The 20,978-nt window shown below is 40.4% G+C and overlaps 1 gene segment (V, D, J or C); it reads right to left on the reverse strand.

Annotated features, from left to right (window-relative positions):
* Positions 1 to 20,978, reverse strand: part of LOC123943474 — a 1,358,446-nt gene that overhangs the window by 1,099,700 nt on the left and 237,768 nt on the right.

Here is a 20,978-nt window from a genome sequence, read left to right on the forward strand (position 1 = left end):
TCTCTGCGTCCCTCCAGAATCACCTTTGTTATTACCTATCATAAGTTCAATGTGTATATTTGACATGAGATCAATGGCCCACATACAGCGTGAGTGATACATAAACACAGGTGTCACAATCAACATTATTGACAGTGAGTGCATCAATTCTTCCTAAAATTTCCAGCATTTCCCCCTGGAATTCCTTCTTCTCTTTCCCTTGTTTACCATATCTCCACATAACTATTGTTCCTTCTCAGGTCACTTTATACTAGCCTTAATTCTGTAGAATTCATAAATGGGTCATTGTACTCTGTGAACTATTTTTTGAGGCATCTTTGCCCCAGAATCGATCCTTGTGAATACAGTTGTGTTGCTGTCTGTATCAGGAATCACTGGTTTTAATGACGGACAGCTCTGAAGGCAGCAGTTGAAAGCACCAGCTGGAGGAAGATCTGAAAGAGCAGAAAGAAGCCACTTGCTTCAAGCCTCATCCACACACCCTCTTGACCCAGGAGTTCTTTGTTCCAAAAAAAGAGAAGAACTCCCTGTTTTTCAGGAATTGTTGCTGCTGGCTGTGGAGAAGAGAACTGAAGACAGAAAGAGGTGGACCAGAGAAGGTTGAGTTAGAAGCTCAGAAAGACCTGTCCATGGAAGATACAAACAAATCCAACACTCAGGCACCAGGCTGTGGATGCTATGTCAAGTGGCCAGCCTCTGACTATGCCCATACCTCCCACATGCTCCACTCAGTTCCACTGCTAACCTCAGTTGTGAGCTGCAGTCACCACCTGGGAACAGCAGCTGCTTTTTGCCTCAAACCAGGAGCCTTCTTTCCTTGTCTGCAGTGCATGGAGACTGGCCATTACTCATGAACTCTACTCTTTACATGTACCTGCTCTTGTGCATGGGGACAGAACAGCACCATATTCTTCCCAGGTCAGTTCTAGGCACCATATAAGGTGGTCAACCTATCAGACATTCTTTCCACTAGTTCATGCAGTGAACATTATGAAGAGACCATTGTAATCTCAGTGATGATGATAAAAAAAAGACATGATTTCCAGATCCCGATCATTCTGAAGACCCACAAATGAATACAAAATGCAGATCCTTTATTCTTTACCCAGAACTCTAGTGTACAGTTCTGCAACTGTCGTGTAATTCATTCACTAATATTTATTTGGTTCTAACTTCACAAACTGTAGCCCTGCCTGGTCTCTGTGAATACAGCAATGAACAGAAATAGAAGAACTTGCTTTCATGGGGCTTACCTTTGAGGAGGGATGACAGACCATAAGCCAGTAACAATCGTCTCTTTCTCCACATGGTAAAGGATTCTCTGACTGACTCTGGTGTGGAGAGTAGTTAGGAGTGGGATAGGGACATGGGAGCTTGGAATCTGGAAGGTGAGGAGATTCTTGCTGGTGTCCAAGTGAAAACTGTAAGGAGCTCAGTCCAGGGTGGCAGCAGTGAAGGGGTGAGAAATGGTTGGATTCTCAGTGTGTCTTGAGATTGGAACTGGCAAGAATTGCTGACTAATTGGCCATGGAGTGAGAGAAAGAGGCAGTTAAGGAGAGCACTCAGCTATCAGCCCGAGTTTGAGGTCTCCCTCCTTCATCATGTGAGAAGGGCGGTTCCACCCCAGTCCTCATATCTCTTTTGGATTCCTGGGAGGTTTGTTCACTGTGACTCATTATCTCTGGCTTTGTTCTTTCTCCTTCTGTCCATGTTTTGGCCCTTTCTCTCTGTCTGTCCTCTCTAACATTCTCATCCCCACCCTGCCCCTTGTATTAACAGTTCTCTGTTGCATCACTATCATTCATGTATTTCCATCTGGTTTAATTTTTGTAATATAATTTGCCCACTTTTAGTTTTGCTTCATTCAGGTAGGAGAATAAATGCAGCCCTTATCTTGAGGTTTCTGGAAATAGTGTCCTTGAGAAGTATGGATTGGGAGGATATTTTTACCCCATTCTCTCCATTCCAAACAACCACTTCTAGACAGAACCATGATGATATGGTCATGTGTGACAGTCCAGAGGGTTTACATTACTTCAGTGCAAATAGCTTTGAATTGAGTCACGGGTATCCACTGCCTCCTGCTTCCCAGAGTCCCTCTGCTTCTGAGTGACCATCTATGTCTCCTCATCATGGTCTGCCTAGAATGGGGTTCTCTCTCTCAGGACCATGTCAGGTTACCTTCAATTATGGTGCAGCCTCCCCTTCATTCTGAAGCTCAAAATCTGAACTTTTATCTTCCAGAGAATGTCAGAGTCTTCTCCTTTTAGGCCATATCCTCGAGGGAGCTTGTCCTGGCACACTCAGAAGACATTCTGAAATTTTCCTGAACAATAAACACATCCTCTGATAGGAATTTACTGACTTTTCCTGAGAAATACGTCTGTCACTCTAGCTTATCATTTTTGCAAAGCTCCTAGCTCATGCACATATGTAGATTGTTAGAATTCCCACAATTTCTTGGAAGGACCCTCTGTTGTTGCAAACCTGACTGCTGTTTTGTTCTATCGAGAGGTTTTCCACAGTGTTTCCCTGCAAAGTGGAACTTTGCTTGATAAACAGGTCTCCACTGGAGCTGATCCAGTGTTTAATGGAGAAGAGACCCGGACACCTTGTTGGAACACAAGATAAGATGTGACTGATTAATGTCAAAAGAATAATTACTGTGGAAGTGCAGAGATTCCTGTTGGAAGTGAGATTTCAGTTCTTAAATATGTTTCTTTCTTTTTTAAGAAAAAACTACCAAAATACAATGTGCTTGAAACAATATAATATAGACCTTAAAAAGGAATCACTGATTTTAATGATTAGCACCTGTCCAAAGAATGGACATAGCAGGATTTTATTTTTTTAAGAAGTTGTTTGGGGGTCGAATTGTTTCCAGTGTCTGATATTGCAATAAAGTTGCTTCCCCTCTAGATATGTAGCTGAGGAGCTCAGAAAATGTATTAGTTATATGCTTTCCACAACAACCATGAACCTGAAGAAGATGCAGAAGAATAAATTTGCATCATATGCGAGTTTCGCTGTTCTGTTCAGTTTCTACATTACATAGTTGTTTTTGAAAGCTCATTGTAAATTATGGAAATAGAAATAAAACATAATCAAAATTAGGAAGTTTCTGTGAAGATGTTATAAGGACATGTGTAATATGTTTATGTCATAAGTTTAAGGCATTTTTGGAAAATCTTGATGCCCATAACTATACTAAGGAGTAACCATGGAATAGAAATCCAGGGTATCATTTATAGCAATGGATTAAAGAATCAGCATATAATTCAAATCCCTGTCCATTAACGGACTTGGTGAGTCTATTTTTATGTGGCAATGATATCAGCCTTGTGGACACAATCTTATTTCTGATGTGGGATCTGTGTCCCTGTGGCAATGAAACAATTCTGGTTAGGGAGACAGGAGAAGGTCTGTTGGGACATACATTTTCTCCCAAAGTTATGTTCAGAAGAATCTCTCCCTTCTCCCAGTCCCTGTTTGGGTTTGCCTGTCACCTTTGGGAATGCTGCCACTATGTCCACCCATGATGGGGGTTACCTGGCATTTGGTAGTGCCATAAAATTAATTTTACATCAAGATACTGGAAAAGTCTGGTTATCATTTCCCTCAGATCATCTGCAGTCCCTCACCTCTTTGGGGTCACAGGTGATATCAAAACCTGTTAGTTAAATGTTCTGTTGTAGCACGGTGCAATGTAGAGACAAATTAGTTACAACCTTGATTCAGTACTTGGTAGGAAACTCATAGAGAGAGTCAGAATATTTCCTTCCCATGTATCATCATCAGCAACAAAGTCCTGGGGTATCTGGGAGGTGGTACGTTGTGAGAAACCAGTCTTCAGGGGCCCATAGAACACAGGTAGATGGACTTAATCCCATGTCCACCCTCCATGGCACGTGCATATGTTTTATTTCTTATACGTGCACTTTCCCACATTGTGAAGTCATTCCTGAAGCAAAGTCTCCATCCCTTCCTACAGATGAAAGTTTCTTGATTTGTCTTTCCATCCTGGGTGATACCATCTTTATATCCAATGGCTGAGGTTCACACCTGTCAGCTGACCCCGAGATCATGACCTGAGCCGAAGGCAGAGGCTTAACCCACTGAGCCACCCAGGCGCCCTATATGCCAGTACCATGCTGTCTTGTTGATCACAGCTTTGTAGTAAAGCTTGAAATCAGGTAACGTGATGCCGCCAGTGTTGTTTTTGTTTTTCAACATTTCCTTAGCAATTCGGGGTCTCTTCTGATTCCATACAAATTTTAGGATTATTTGCTCCAGCTCTTTGAAAAATACCGTGGAATTTTGATCGGAATGGTATAAAAAGTATAGATAGCTCTAGGCAGTATAGACATTTTAACAATGTTTATTCTTCCAATCCAAGAGCATAGAATGGTCTTCCAACTTTTTGTGTCTTCTTCAATTTCTTTCATGAGTGTTCTGTACTTCCTCGAGTACAGGTCCTTTAACTCTTTCATTGGTTTATTCTCAGGTATCTTATGGTTCTTGGTGCTATAGTAAATGGAATCGAGATACAGATGTAGTGAAAAGAAGGGCCATTTGTATCCCAATGTTTATAGCATCAATGGCCACATTCGCCAAACTGTGGAAAGAACCAAGATTCCCTTCAACAGACGAATGCATAAGGAAGATGTGGTACATATACATTATGGAGTATGATGCCTCCATCAGAAAGGATGAATACCCAACATTTGTAGCAACATGGTCTGGACAGGAAGAGATTATGCTGAGCGAAATAAATCAAGAAGGGAGAGCCAATTATCATATGTTTTCGCTTATTTGTGGAGCATAACAAATAACGTGGAGGACATGGGGAGCTGGAGAGGAGAAGAGAGTTGAGGGAAATTGGAAGGGGAGGTGAATCATGAAAGACTATGGACACTGTAAAAGATCCTGAGGGTTTTGAAGGGGTAGGGGGTGGGAGGATGGGGGAACCAGGTGTTGGGTGTTCGGGAGGGCACATATTGCATGGGGCACTGGGTGTGGTGCAAAAACAATGAATACTGTTACACTGAAAATAAATTAAAAAAAGTATTCATGCATCATCCCTCCTAAAGTAACAAAGACAGTCTGCCTGTCCACTGTGAGTTTTTGATGGATTCCTTTGACTTTCTTTTTAAAACGCTTTCATTTTTTCAGTGTTCCAAGTCCTTTGACTTTCAGTTTGTAAATTCAACCTAATTGGAGAGCAGTAAATAAATAAATAAATAATAAATAAATAAATAAATATTACCCTTCAACCTCTTTGAAGAGTTTACAGGGACTTTTGACAATAAACACAGCAGGGAAATTCAATTCCAATTCAATTTCAGGTTGCAGCTCTGATCTACCTCACTTTTAATTTTCTCAGCTCAGACCCTTTGACCTTGCTGAATGAGTACGGGACTTCTCTTCTGTCTCCATATCAACCAATTTCCATCCCTGAATTAATCTTGTGCATCAAGAAAACTGGAAACTGGTCATGCCATCCAAAATTCACTTGAGTTCACTGCATGGAGACATGGAGTGGTGCTAGTAATGTTCCTTCAATTCTTGTCCTTGGGGAGCACCCCTCACTACTTGCTCATAGCCCCGGGCTCACTGCCAGGACATATATTCTCTCTAAGTCTCCTAATGATTGAGGTTATGTAGGTGGACAATATATGTCAACCATTACTGAAAAACAATATAATAATTGCATAATATTTAATTGCACATTGAAAGAGCAATTAAACCATAAGACAACTGGATCCGAGCTAAGAGAGAAATAAATTACGATATTCTGAAATAAACACTGGATTTCAAGTTTGAGCTTTAGCATATACAGAAGAAGGAATTTATCACACCCACGTTGCTACAAAAAAAAATGTGGGATCAGGTAGTTAGGATGGCAGAGCAGATAGTGTTCCTTGGCTTGGATTTCTAGAACACAGCTAGGTAGTCATCAAGTCATTCTGATCAGCCAAGAAGTAAATAGGAGGTTAGAGAGAACAAAACCTGCAAGTCTTCAAATAGGAAATTGATCTCCTTTTGGAACGTAAGAGGTGCAGAGAGTTGTCTTGGGACAGGTATAGCTGTGGGGGTGACATCAGGATGGGGCCTGCTTCTGGAAGCTACCACGATGCATTGTAGAAGCAGAGCACAAAATCTGAACTTTTAGAAGTGTGCTACTGTGCGGATATGCCTGTCATAAAGGTGCTGAAGTGTCAAAATGGGGCAGAATTCCAGGGTCTGAGGTCTGCTGAGGCACAAAAAGAATGTGTGGTACCATTGTGATACACATATGCTAGGCAAGGACCCAGGAATCCGGTTGAGCAGCGAGTGTAAGTGCAGGCTTTCTGATCTGATTTTCCATAAACAGTGAACCACAATCTGGCCATGTGACCTCTTTCCTGAGACCTGTGTGCAAATGGAAATAGGTATGAGACCCTCCCCTGAGGAATAGCATGGGTCCACACCATAGGAGTCCGTAGGAGTTTTGAAACTCGATCATGTGCCTGAGATTCAAAGCTCAGACACAGGTAGGGTGAACATGTGTTTCATATGGAAACATTGGAGAGAAAGGGGGTGGTTGGTCTTCTGTGAGGGATCACTGAAGAGTTGGGTGTATGTGAAATTTCAACCTCTGCCTAGAGAGCAGATTCCATATGCAACCTACCCATCAGTGCCATCAGGAAGCAAAACAGTGGCACCTAGTGGAGGGCAGACACACCTACACCATCCCTGTCCCCTGCTCCCAAGTGTGCCTTTCCATGAGGACAAAACCCCTGAGAATACGTTGAGTGATTTCAAGCTTTACTACAAAGCTGTGATCAACAAGACAGCATGGTACTGGCATAAAAACAGACACATAAAAACAGACACATAGACCAGTGGAACAGAGTAGAGAGCCCAGATATGGACCCTAAAATCTATGGTCAAATAATCTTCGACAAAACAGGAAAAAATATGCAGTTGAAATAAGACAGTCTCTTCAATAAATGGTGCTGGGAAAAGTGGACTGCGATATGTAGAAGAATGAAACTCGATCAATCTCTTACACCGTACACAAAGATAAACTCGAAATGGATAAAAGACCTCAATGTGAGATAGGAATCCATCAGAATACTAGAGGATAACATAGGCAGTGACCTCTTCCATATCAGTCACAGCAACTTCTTTCAAGATATGTCTCCAAAGGCAAAGGAAACAAAAGCAAAAATGAACTTTTGGGACTTCATCAAGATCAAAAGCTTCTGCACAGCAAAGGAAACAGTCAACAAGACAAAGAGGCAACCCATGGAATGGGAGAAGATATTTGCAAATGACAGTACAGACAAAAGGGTGATATCCAGGATCTATAAAGAACTTCTCAAACTCAAGACACACAAAACAGATAATCATATCAAAAAAATGGGCAGAAGATATGTACAGACACTTCTCCAGTGAAGACATGTAAATGGCTCTCAGACACATGAAAAAATGTTCATCATCACTAGTCATCAGGGAGATTCAAATTAAAACAACATTGAGATACCACGTGACACCAGTTAGAATGGTCAAAATTAGCAAGATAGGAAACAACGTGTGTTTTTGGAGGTTGTGGGGAAAGGGGAACCCTCTTCCACTGTTGGTGGGAATGCAAGTTGGTGCAGCCACTTTGGAGAAGAGTGTGGAGATTCCTCAATAAATTAAAAATAGAGCTTCCCTATGACCCTGCAATTGCACTATGGTGTATTTACCCCAAAGATACAGATGTAGTGAAAAGAAGGGCCATCTGTACCCCAATGTTTATAGCAGCAATGGACACGGTCTCCAAAATGTAGAAAGAATCAAGATGCCCTTCAATGGACAAATGGATAAGGAAGATGTGGTCCATATACACAATGGAGTATTATGTCTCCATCAAAAAGGATGAATACCCGACTTTTGTAGTTACATGGATGGGACTGGAGGAGATTATGCTGAGCCAAATAAGTCGAGCAGAGAGAGTCAAGTATCATATGGTTTCACTTATTTGTGGAGCATAACAAAAAACTTATTTGTGGAGCATAACAAATAACATGGAGGACATGGTGAGATGGAGAGGAGAAGGGAGTTGAGGGAAATTGGAAGGGGAGGTGAACCATGAGAGACTGTGGACTCTGAAAAACAACCTGAGGGTTTTGAAGTGGCGGGGGGGTGGGAGGTTGGGGGAACCAGGTGGTGGGTAATAGGGAGGGCACATATTGCATGGAGCACTGGGTGTTGTGCAAAAACAATAAATAATGTTACACTCAAAAAATAAATAAATAAAAATTTAAAAAATAATAAATAAAATGTACACAGGCTGATAGCACTCAGAAACTCTGTAAATGTCTTGCAAATTTCCTGTAAATCTGAATCTATTCTAGAATAAACGTTTATTTTAAAAGAAAAAAAAAACCCTGAGAATAATCATAGCAGGCACCTCCCCCAGAAGATCCACAGAATGATTCCATCTCACCAAGTTTAATGATCATAAAATGTGGCACACTTTCAGTTTGCATGGAAGTGGGCTCAGATTATGTCTTTTGATGCTTTAGTTTTTTATTTTTATTTTTGATTTATTTTCTGATTCATTTTTCTTTACTTTTTATATACTTGTTCCTTACTTTTTTATTTTTTTGAAGATTTTATTTATTTATTTGACAGACAGAGAGAGATCACAAGTAGGCAGAGAGGCAGGCTCCCTACTGAGCAGAGAGCCTGATGTGGGGCTCAATCCCAGGACCTTGAGATCATGACCTGAGCCAAAGGCAGAGGCGTTAACCCACTGAGCCACCAAGGTGCCCCGTTCCTTACTTTTTTTAGGTTTAATTTTTATAAATAAACACACTATTTCTATTTTTACTTTTTTCATTTATATATATTTTATTTATTTGTGATCTATATTCTATTTAAGAAGCGTTCATTATGAAAAATCCTCAATTTATATGTCTTAATTTTTCCCTCTTCTTATTTTATTTTTCAGGAAATAAAATGAAAGGATGAACAGACCCTTCTCCAATGAAGACATACAAATGGCTATCAGACACATGAAAAAATGTCCACCATCATTAACCACCAGGGAGATTCAAATCAAAACCACATTGTGATACCACCTTACACCAGTTAGAAGGGCCAAAATGAACAAGACAGTAAACAACATGTGTTGGAGAGGATGTGGAGAAAGGGGAACCCTCTTACACTGTTGGTGGGAATGCAAGTTGTTGCAGCCACTTTTGAAAACAGTGTGGAGATTCCTTAAGAAATTGAAAATGGAGCTTCCCTATCACCCTGCAATTACACTATAGGGTATTTACCCCAAAGACACAGACATAGTGAAAAGAAAGACCATCTGTACCCCAGTGTTCATAGCAACAATGGACACAGTCACCAAACTGTGGAAAGAGCCAAGATGCCTTTCAACAGATGAATGGATAAAGGAGATATAGTCCATATGTACAATGAGTATTATGTCTCCATCATACAGAATAAATATCCAACTTATGCATCAACATGGATGGGACGGGAGGAGAAAATTCTGAGTGAAATAAGTCAAGCAGAGAGAGTCAATTATCATACGGTTTCACTTACTTGTGGAGTATAAGGAATAACACGGAGGATTTTGAGAGAAGGAGAGGAGAAGAGAATAAGGGGAAATCTGAGGGGGAGATGAATCCTGAGAAACTGTGGACTCTGAGAAACAAACTGAGGGTTTTGGAGTGGGTGGGGAGTCGGGATTAGGTGAGCCTGGTGGTGGGTATTCTGGAGGGCACGTATTTCAAGGATCCCTGTGTGTGGTGCATAAACGATAGGTGGAACACTGAAGAAAATAAAGCAAATTTTGAAAAAAGAAGATATTGAAAAGAAATGAAATGATGGAAAAATTCATCCTAGAAGAATGAATAAAATGTAGATCTCATTCTCAGGTGTTTAATCAATACAAATATAAATATGATGTCTGAACTAGAATTTAAAGTGATGATTTTAAGTATACTAGCTGGACTTGAAAAAAGATAGAAGACACTAAGAATTCCTTATTGCAGTGATATATGAACTAAAATTGAATCAGGCCCAAATTAAAAACAAGCAAACAAGCTCTAAAACCAAGACACAATCCCAAGTGGAGGCCAAAAAAATTAAGGATGGCTGGAGAGGAGCAAATTGGTGGTATACAAGATAAAATTATAGAAAATAATGACTGAGAAGATGATAGAAACCAAGATAATGGATGGCAAAGGTAGACTTAGGGAACTCAGTGTCTTATTAAAACATAATAATATTTGTATCGTAAGAGTCTCTGATGATGAACAGAGAAAAAGAGGGGTGTTAGGTTTATTCCATAAGATAGTAGCTGAAAAGTTCTGTAATATGCAGCAGTACACAGACATCAAAATACAGGAAGTACAGGGAACTCTTGTTAAATTCAACAAAAGTTGATGATCTCTAAAGCATATCATAATCAAACTCATAAAATACAACACAGAGAAGGAAAGAATCCCGAAAGGAACTAGGGAACAAAAGAGCTTAACCTTTAGGATTTTCAGTACAATACAAATCTGTAATGTGATGATCAGAATCAAATCGCACAGAGTCATCACATTCACATCTTCTGGAAAGTTTGGAAAATCATCACCATTAAATGAAAGTTCCAGAAATTCTAGGAAATCCTGACTCCCTTGTACCAAGGTTCTCCTTGTGTGTGTCCACTGCATCATTTCACAGAGCCCTGGGATAGTCAACTGGTTAGTCCTGTCTGTGGGAGGGAACATGTGACAAACCCACTCTGAACGTTATTGAAGGAACTTATCAGGTACTTTTCACAACAAAAGCAACAGAGAAACTCCAGAGCATCAGTGCTTGGGTTCATGGGTCACTAATGTCTTCATCTGTTCCAGCTGTTGTAACAAGGTACATAGACTGAGTGACTTTGAACAACACACACTAATTTCTCACAGGTCTGTAGTCTTGGAAGTCCCAGGTCAAGGTGTAGACAGATTTGGTGTCTGGAGAGCCTACACATCTTATAGTGTTCTTTCCCTGTCAACTCACTTGGGGTCAGGAGGCAAGGATCTTTCCCAGTCCTGGTGTGTAAAGGCACTAATACCATCATGAGATTGTCCTCTCCTGACCTAAGTGCTTCCCTAAGACCCCTCCTCCTCATCCCATCACATTGTCATTAGGATTCCCCTGTGATGGTAGAGGTCACACACACTGAGCTGACAGCAACAACTAAAGGATCAATTAGTTATTCCCTGCAGGTGGAAGGCCCCTCCAATCCAGCATCTCAACCTGAGGATTCTCATGGATCCAGTAGAAGCTTCTGGTCTCTTTGTGCACACAGGGGACAGAAGACATTCAGAACCAGCTGGTGACCTTGGGGAGTGTACAGACTCCACCCCAGATACTGAGTAGAACTCGGTCTATTTTATCTTGATTCTATTACTGTGCATTTCCATGGATCATTCTTCCCATTTTCCAAGGATTCATTTTCTATTTAGAATGACCATTTCTCTTTTTGTTCTCACAGTTTTAAAACTTGTTTAGTGGATTTAGTATCATGACATATGCGTTGATTATTGTCTGCTAGTTCCTTGGGCTTTGTTCGTCCCTCTTCTCCTCTCATCCTACACATGGGATCTCTAACAAGAATGTAAATCTTTTGATGCAGGTAAGAGACTGACTCCCCAGAAGCCCCCTCCCATAAGCAGTACTCAGTCAAGAGCACAGACACACAACAGACACCCTGAGCCTGTGTCCTTCCCTGGCTCTATCCAAGCACTTATGACTTTCTGAGAGGCCTGCCCTCCTCTCAACAGACTTGATGGTGCAGTTGATAATAGTTTTATATTCACGTGTGTGTGTGTCTGTGTGTGTGTGTGTGTGTGTGTGTGTGCGTGCGCATGCACGTGTGTAATCTTCAGACTCTGTATCCACATAACATCTTGGTGCAGGTTTCCTCTTCTTTCCCACGTTTTCATTAACATTGATACCGTGAGCATGGTTCAAGATAGAGGCTCTACCAGGGCTGTTAATTCTCATAGGTCCAGTAGAAGCTTCTGATCTTCGTGTGCACACAGGGGACACAAGACCTTCAGAACCAGCAGTGGACAGCTTTCCTTGCAGACACTGGGTAGAACACAGTCTACTTCTATCATTGCCTTTTTACTGTGGTGCTTCTATTATTATTATTCCAATTTTCAAAGTATTCATACCATTTTCCAATTTTCAAAGTATTCATACCATTTTCTACTTAGAATGGCCAGTTTCCTCTTTTGTTCTTTCAGTTTCACACATGTTTAGTGGAATTAGTCATCACATTATTGCCTGCTATGTCCTTGACCCTCATTCTTCTCTCTTGTCTTCCTGCCTCACAGATGAAGAATCTAACAAGAACACACCTGTTCTCCCTCCTTTGATGCAGATGAGATTATAACTCCACAAAAGCCCCTCCATGAACAGGACTCCATCCCAACCACTGAACCAAAACACAAAACCTGAGCCAGTGGCCCTCACTGGCTCCTTCTATGCTTTTATGTCTTGCTGAGAGACCAGCCCTACTCTCAACAGACACGACTGTGAAGGTAATGATGGTTTTATACACTTGTGTGTGTGCGTGTGTGCGTGTGTGTGATCTTCAAACTCCACATCCACATCATGTCCTGGTGGGAGTTCGTCACTTTCTCACGGTGCTACTAACATTGCTGTGAACATGGTTCAAGACAGTGACCCCGACCTGGGATATTTCATCTCTTGCTTTCGTTTGTTGATACCCTTGTAGCCTCCTGTTCAGCATGCACGTTATGCCGCTTCTGGTAACCTTGTACTTTGAGCTGGATGTTCCTGTGATGCACAATGAGTGCAGCTGTGACTCTTGAATGTATTCAGGTTATGTGCATGGAGACATTCGTAATTCATTCAAATTTAGGGCCAGGAAAAAACAAGTGCAAGTGACACTTTTGCACTTGTTACCATAATAGTTCAACTTTTCATTTTTTATGTCTGAGAATCAATAGGTAAGCACAGAACTGTGTGTCCAGAGACATTCCCTGGGAGAAACAGCTATAATAGAGGAAGGCCCAGATCCTGAAACCTGAGCGGAAACCTGCCCATAACCACCATCTTCATCTGCTCCTGGGGCTAAAGACAGAATTGGTGAGTAGTGTGTGCCCCTTGGTGGTTAGATCCCCTCCTATGGTGAGGTTTGTGTCTGGGCTCACACTGCAGTCCCCTCACTCTGTCATTCACATGGTATTATACAACCATATCCTCAGTTCTCAGGCTATTCTGCAGATACAACATGTTCTTGGCATCAGTTCGGGAGTTGGTGTATCAGCCCTTCACAGAGTCTAAATAGCTTGTGCAACTTCCATCATTGCTAACATGTGAGACACACTGCAGCACCTTCCCTGGAGTCTGGCATACCTAGCTCATGGCATTACTACTGAACATGAATCCAGAGGCTAAACAGGAGAGTCTCAGGGACCCCCACAGGCTCCACCAGGTCTCCACCAGACTCTACCAGCTACACCTCACACTGGACACCTGCAGACACAAGGCATCCTGGTCAAGAATCTGTCACATATTCACTGTTTCTCTCATGCCTATGCACTCACATTATCAATGTATTTTGTTCTCTGTGAATAACATGCGATGTAAGTACCCATGTATCACAGTTTTACAGGTGGATACATCCACACTGCAAGAGAGAGGGGCTTTGTGAGTGTCCAAGAGCACAAAGCAGGTGAGTGTGAGCTCATGTCTGGGCCTGTGCCCCGCATCATGGGACTGTTGTGTTTGCCCAAACCACCTGCAGGTCAGAGTTGATCATATGCCATGAGGTTTACAATGTTCCTGAGTTTCAAGATTCCTAAATAGACTGAAGGGTGGAAACCAACTCTTTCTGTCTCAGATTCTTGGAGATACTGACAATCCCAGAGAGAGACTCACAGAGTTGATGGAGACACTGTGGGTTTTCAACAACCACAATGAGCATTCAGATTTATACATGACTTTCTTTTTTAAAAAAAATTTAATTTCTTTTCAGAGTAACAGAATACACTGTTTATGCACCACACCCAGTGCTCCATGCAATATGTGCCCTCCATAATACCACCACCAGGCTCCCCCAACCTCCTACCCCCCGCCTCAAAACCTTCAGATTGTTTTTCAGAGTCCATAGTCTCTCAAGATTCGTCTCCCCTTCCAATTTACCTCAACTCCCTCCTCCTCTCCATATCCCTATATCCTCCATGTTCTTTGTTATGCTCCACAAATAAGTGAAACCATATGATAATTGACTTTCTCTGCTTGTCTTATTTCGCTCAGCATAATCTCTTCCAGTCCTGTCCATGTTGCTACAAAAGTTGGGTATTCATCCTTTCTGATGGAGGCATAATACTCCATGGTATATATGGACCACATCTTCCTTATCCATTCATCGGTTGAAGGGCATCTTGGTTCTTTCCACAGTTTGGAGACCGTGTCTATTGCTGCTATAAACATTGGGGTACAGATGGCCCTTCTTTTCACTACATCTGTATCTTTGGGGCTCATACCCAGTAGTGCAATTGCAGGAGCATAGGGAAACTCTATTTTTTATTGCTTAAGGAATCTCCACACTGTTCTCCAAATTGGCTTTCTAAACAAATCCGTGGAAGCTTCAATAAAAATAAAATGGTGGAGATACAACATCAATGTAGAGAAATCAGTGGCTTTCTTATACACTAACAATGAAAGTACAGAGAGGGAAATTAGAGAATCGATTCCATTTACTATAACACCAAGAACCATAAGATATCTAGGAATAAACCTAACCAAAGAGATAAAGGATCTGTACTCGAGGAACTACAGAACACTCATGAAAGAAATTGAAGAAGACACAAAAAGTTGGAAGACCATTCCATGCTCTTGGATTGGAAGAAAAACATTGTTAAAATGTCTATACTGCCTAGAGCAATCTATACTTTTAATGCCATTCTGATAAAAATTCCATGGTATTTTTCAAAGAGCTGGAGCAAATAATCCTAAAATTTGTATGGAATCAGAAGAGACCCCCGAATTGCTAAGGAAATGTAGAAAAAACAAAAGCAAAACTGGCGGCATCAGGTTACCCGATGTCAAGCTTTACTATAAAGCTGTGATCAATAAGACAGCATGGCACTGGCACATAGGGCGCCTGGGTGGCTCAGTGGGTTAAGCCTCTGCCTTCGGCTCAGGTCATGATATCGGGGTCCTGGGATCAAGGCCCGCATTGGACTCTCCGCTTGGTGGGGAGCCTGCTTCTCCCCCTCTCTCTCTCTCTCTGCTTACTTGTGATCTCTCTCTGTCAAATAAATAAAAATAAATAAAATCTTAAAAAAATAACACACACATAAACGAGTGGAACAGAGTAGAGAGCCCAGATATGGATCCTCAACTCTATGGTCAAATAATCTTCGAAAAATAGGAAAAAATATAACGTAGAAAAAAGACAGTCCCTTCATTAAATGGTTCTGGGAAAACTGGACAGCTGTATGTAGAAGAATGAAACTCGAGCATTCTCTTACACCGTACACAAAGATAAACTCGAAATGGATAAAAGACCTCAACGTGAGACAGGAATCCATCAGAATCGTAGAGGAGAACATAGGCAGTAACCTCTTCGATATCAGTCACAGCAACTTTTTTCAAGATATGTCTCCAAAGGCAAAAGAAACAAAAGCAAAAATGAACTTTTGGAACTTCATCAAGATCAAAAGCTTCTGCACAGCAAAGGAAACAGTCAACAAAACCAAAAAGCAACCCATGGAATTGCACAAGATATTTGCAAATGACAGTACAGACAAAAGCTTGATGTCTAGTATCTATAAAGAACTTCTCAAACTCAACACACACAAAACAGATAATCATATCAAAAAATGGGCAGAAGATATGAACAGACACTTCTCTAATGAAGACATGCAAATGGCTATCAGACACATGAAAAAATGTTCATCATCACTAGCCATCAGGGAGATTCAAATCAAAACCACATTGAGATATCACCTGACATATCACCTGACACCAATTAGAATGGCCAAAATTAGCAAGACAGGAAACAACATGTGTTGGAGAGGTTGTGGGGAAAGGGGAACCCTCTTCCACTGTTGGTGGGAATGCAAGTTGGTGCAGCCACTTTGGAGAACAGTGTGGAGATTCCTGAAGAAATTAAAAATAGAGCTTTCCTATGACCCTGCAATTGCACTGCTGGGTATTTGCCCCCAAGATACACAAATCGTGAATAGATGAGCCATCTGTACTCCAATGTTTATAGCAGCAATGGCCATGGTCGCCAAACTGTGGAAAGAACCAAGATGACCTTCAATGGACGAATGGATAAAGAAGATGTGGTCCATATACACGATGGAGTATAATGCCTCCATCAGAAAGGATGAATACCCAACTTATGTAGCAACATGGAGGGACTGGAAGAAATTATGCTGAGTGAAATAAGTCGCAGAGATCGTCAATTATCACATGGTTTCACTTATTTGTGAAGCATAACAAAGAACATGGAGGACATAGGGAGATGGAAAGGAGAAGGGAGTTGAGGGAAACTGGAAGGGGAGATGAACCATGAGAGATTGTGGACTCTGAAAAACAACCTGAGGGTTTTGAAAGGGTGGGGGTTGCGATATTGGGGAACCAGGTGTAGGGTAATTGGGAGAGCATGTATTGCATGGAGCACTGGGTGTGGTGCAAAAATAATGAGTACTGTTATGCTGAAAATAAATAAATTAAAAAAAAAGAATGTGAAAAAAACACTACATTAAAGCAAAAGTAGGGTTTCAGCATGGAATTTACCAAAGGAGATATTTTACTAGCAAAGCTCAATCTGTAGCTAGACATTGAATAGAATAAAGAAAATAGACTGGTAAAAATGAGAAGGTAAAGCATTAAATACGAACGAAAAACCAAAAGCAAATGTATGAAGAGTGAGAGAGGCAGAAGGCCCAACTCATGAAACCTTCAAACTTAATGTTTAAAGAGACTTCAAGAAATAAATTTGGTTCAGCTTACAATAAACAAAAACAACAACAACAACAACAAAACAAACAAACAAACAAACAAAAAATCTCTCCTCCGTGCTTATAAAGATAATCTCTTGATATTTTCTTCAGTTTTTTTTCCTTTGCACTTTGTGTTTATTGTTAGTCATATCATCAAACATTTTGGGATACCGATTTTTTTTCTACTGAACATTTTCTTATGTTACTCACACTTAGAAAGTCTTTTTTAATATAACAGATCATTTCTTAGATGTTAAACTTAGCTATTTCCCTCTGGCTAGACATCCCGATAATGTTCACAATATAATAAAGGACAATGTAATAAAAAAAAAACGGTGGAATTATTAGCAAATGATGAAACTCAGAACACCTGAGATCAGAATGTTTGCTGTTATTTAGGGAAATGTCCTCTCCTATGAAATGGAGATCATTGTACTTCTAATCTTACAGTTATTGCCATGATCATACAGTTAAATTTATCCCAGTTACCTAGCACTTTGCAAATTTGGGTATTAATATTATGATGATTGATTCCAAGAAAAGAAGGCACTTCCGTGTTTCAACTCATTTCTTTAAAAAAATGGATGGTATTTTGATAGGGATTGCATTAAATGTGTAGATTCCTTTAGGTAGCATAGACATTTTCACAATATTTATTCTTCCAGTCCAGGAGCATGGAACATTTTTCCATTTCTTTGTGTCTTCCTCAATTTCATTCATGAGTACTTTATAGCTTTCTGCATATAGATTCTTGGCCTTTTTGGTCAGGTTTATTGCTAGGTATCTTATAGTTTTGGGTGCAGTTGTAAATGGGATTGGCTCCTTAATTTCTCTTTCTTCTGTCTTCTTGTTGGTGTAGAGAAATGCAACTGCTTTCTGTGCGTTGATTTTATATCCTGACACTTTACTGAATTCCTGTACAAGTTCTAGCAGTTTTGGAGTGGAGTCTTTTGGGTTTTCCACATATAGTATCATATCATCTGTGAAGAGTGATAGAAATGGAACAAATATTCCTAAAGTTTATATGGAACCAGAAAAGACCTCGAATACCCAAAGGAATATTGAAGAACAAACCCAAAGTTGGTGGCATCACAATTCTGGACTTCAAGCTCTAATGCAAAGCTGTCATCATCAAGACAGCATCGTATTGCCACAAAAACAGACACATAGATCAATGGAACAGAATAGAGAGCCCAAAAATAGACCCTCAACTCTTTGTTCAACTAATCTTTGACAAAGCAGGGAAGAATGTGCAATGGAAAAAAGACAGCCTCTTCAATAAACGGTGCTTGGAAAATTGGACAGCCACATGCAGAAAAATGAAATTGGACCACTTCCTTACACCACACACGAAAATAGACTCAAAATCGATGAAGGACCTCAATGTGAGAAAGGAATCCATAAAAATCCTTGAGGAGAACACAGGCAGCAACCCCCTTGACCTCAACTGCAGCAACATCTTCCTAGGAACATTGGCAAAGGCAAGGGAAGCAAGGGCAATAATGAACTATTGGGATTTCATCAAGATCAAAAGCTTTTGCACAGCAAAGGAAACAATTAACAAAACCAAAAGAAAACATACAAAGTGGGAGAAGATATTTGCAAATGACATATCAGATAAAGGGCTAGTGTCCAAAATCTATAAGGAACTTAGCAAACTCAAAGAACAAATAATCCAATCAAGAAATGGGCAGAGGACATGAACAGACATTTCTTCAAAGAAGACATCCAGATGCCCAAGAGACACATGAAAAAGTGCTCCACGTCACTCAGCATCAGGGAAAGACAAATCAAAACCACAATGAGATATCATCTCACACCAGTTAGAATGGCTAAAATTAACAAGTCAGGAAATGTCAGATGCTGGCGAGGATGTGGAGAAAGGGGAACCTTCCTACACTGTTGGTGGGAAATGCAAGCCAGTGCAACCACTCTGGAAAACAGCATGGAGGTTCCTCAAAATGTTGAAAATAGAACTACCCTATGACCCAGCAATTGCACTCCTGGGTATTTACCCTAAAGATACAAACGTAGTGATCCGAAGGGTTACGTGCACTCAAATGTTTATAGCAGCAGTGTCTACAATCGCCAAACTATGGAAAGAACCTAGATGTCGATCAACAGATGAATGGATAAAGAAGAGGTAGTATATATACACAATGGAATACTATGCAGCCATCAAAAGAAATGGAATCTTCCCATTTGCGATGACGTGGATGGAACTAGAGGGTATCATGCTCAGTGAAATAAGTCATTCAGAGAAATATAACTATCATATGATCTCCCTGATATGAGGACGTGGAGATGCAACATTGGGGGGGGGTTAGGGGGATAGGAGAAGAATAAATGAAACAAAATTTGATTGGGAGCGAGAGAAACCATAAGTGACTCTTAATCTCACAAAACAAACTGAGGGTTTCTGGGGGGGATGGCAGAGGGGTAGTGGGGTTATGGACATTGGGGAGGGTATTGCTATGGTGAGTGTTGTAAAGTGTGTAAACCTGGTGATTCACAGACCTGTACCTCAGGGGAAAAATACATTATATGTTTATAAAAAAATAAGAAATAAATAAAAAATTTTAGAAAAAGAAATTATTATCAACAGTTATATGCCAATAAGTTAAGCAACCTAGATAAAATGGCTCCATTCCTGGAAAACTATAAACTCCCAAAATTGAGCCAGGAAGAAATCGATAACCTGAATAGACCAATATCTAGTAATAAGATTGAAGCAGTGACTAAAGCCTCCCAATAAACAAGAGACCAGGACATGATGGATTCCCTGGGGAATTCTACCAAACTTTCGAAAAAGAAATAACACCTATTATCTTGAAGCTGTTTCAAAAAATTGAAGCAGAAGGAAAACTTCCAGACTCTTTTTATGAAGTCAGCCTTACACTGATCTCCAAACCAGGCAAAGACCCTACCAAAAAGGAGAATTTCAGATCAATATCACTGATGAATATGGATGCTAAGATTCTCAACAAGATCCTAGCAAACAGGATCCAACAGTACAATAAAAAGATTATCCACCCTGACCAGGTGGGATTCATTCCTGGGTTGCAAGGTTGGTTCAACATTCGCAAATCAATCAATGTGATAGAACAAATCAATAAGAGAAGAGAGAAGAACCACATGGTCCTCTCAATTGATGCAGAAAAAGCATTTGACAAAATCCAGCATCCGTTCCTGATGAAAATGCTTCAAAGTATAGGGATATAGGGAACATTCCTGAACTTCATAAAATCTATCTATGAAAGACCCACAGCAAATATCATCCTCAATGGGAAAAAGCTTGTAGGCTTCCCGTTGAGATCTGGAACACGACAAGGATGCCCACTCTCACCACTCTTGTTCAACATTGAATTAGAAGTTCTAGCAACGGCAATCAGACAACAAAGAGAAATAAAAGGTATCCAAATTGGCAAGGAAGAAGTCAAACTCTCTCTCTTCGCAGATGACATGATTCTTTATATGGAAAACCCCAAAGACTCCACCCCCAAACTACTAGAACTCATACAGCAATTCAGTAACGTGGCAGGATACAAAGCCAATGTACAGAAATCAATGGCTTTCTTATACAATAACAATGAAAATACAAAAAGGGAAATTAGAGAATCAATTCCATTTACTATAGCACCACGAGCCATAAGACACCTGGGAATAAACCTAACCAAAGAGGTAAAGGATCTGTACTTGAGGAACTACCGAACACTCATGAAAGTAATTGAAGAAGACACAAAATGATGGAAGACCATTCTAGGCTCTTGGATCGGAAGAATAAACATTGTTAAAATGTCTATACTGCCTAGAGATATCATTACTTTTAATGCCATTCCGATCAAAATTCCACCGGTATTTTTCAAAGAGCTGGAGCAAAGAATCCTAAAATTTGTACTGAATCAGAAGAGACCCGATTTGTTAAGGAAATGTTGAAAAACAAAATAAAACTGG

The sequence above is a fragment of the Meles meles genome, chromosome 6 (assembly GCF_922984935.1).
Source record: "Meles meles chromosome 6, mMelMel3.1 paternal haplotype, whole genome shotgun sequence".
Taxonomy (NCBI): domain Eukaryota; kingdom Metazoa; phylum Chordata; class Mammalia; order Carnivora; family Mustelidae; genus Meles; species Meles meles.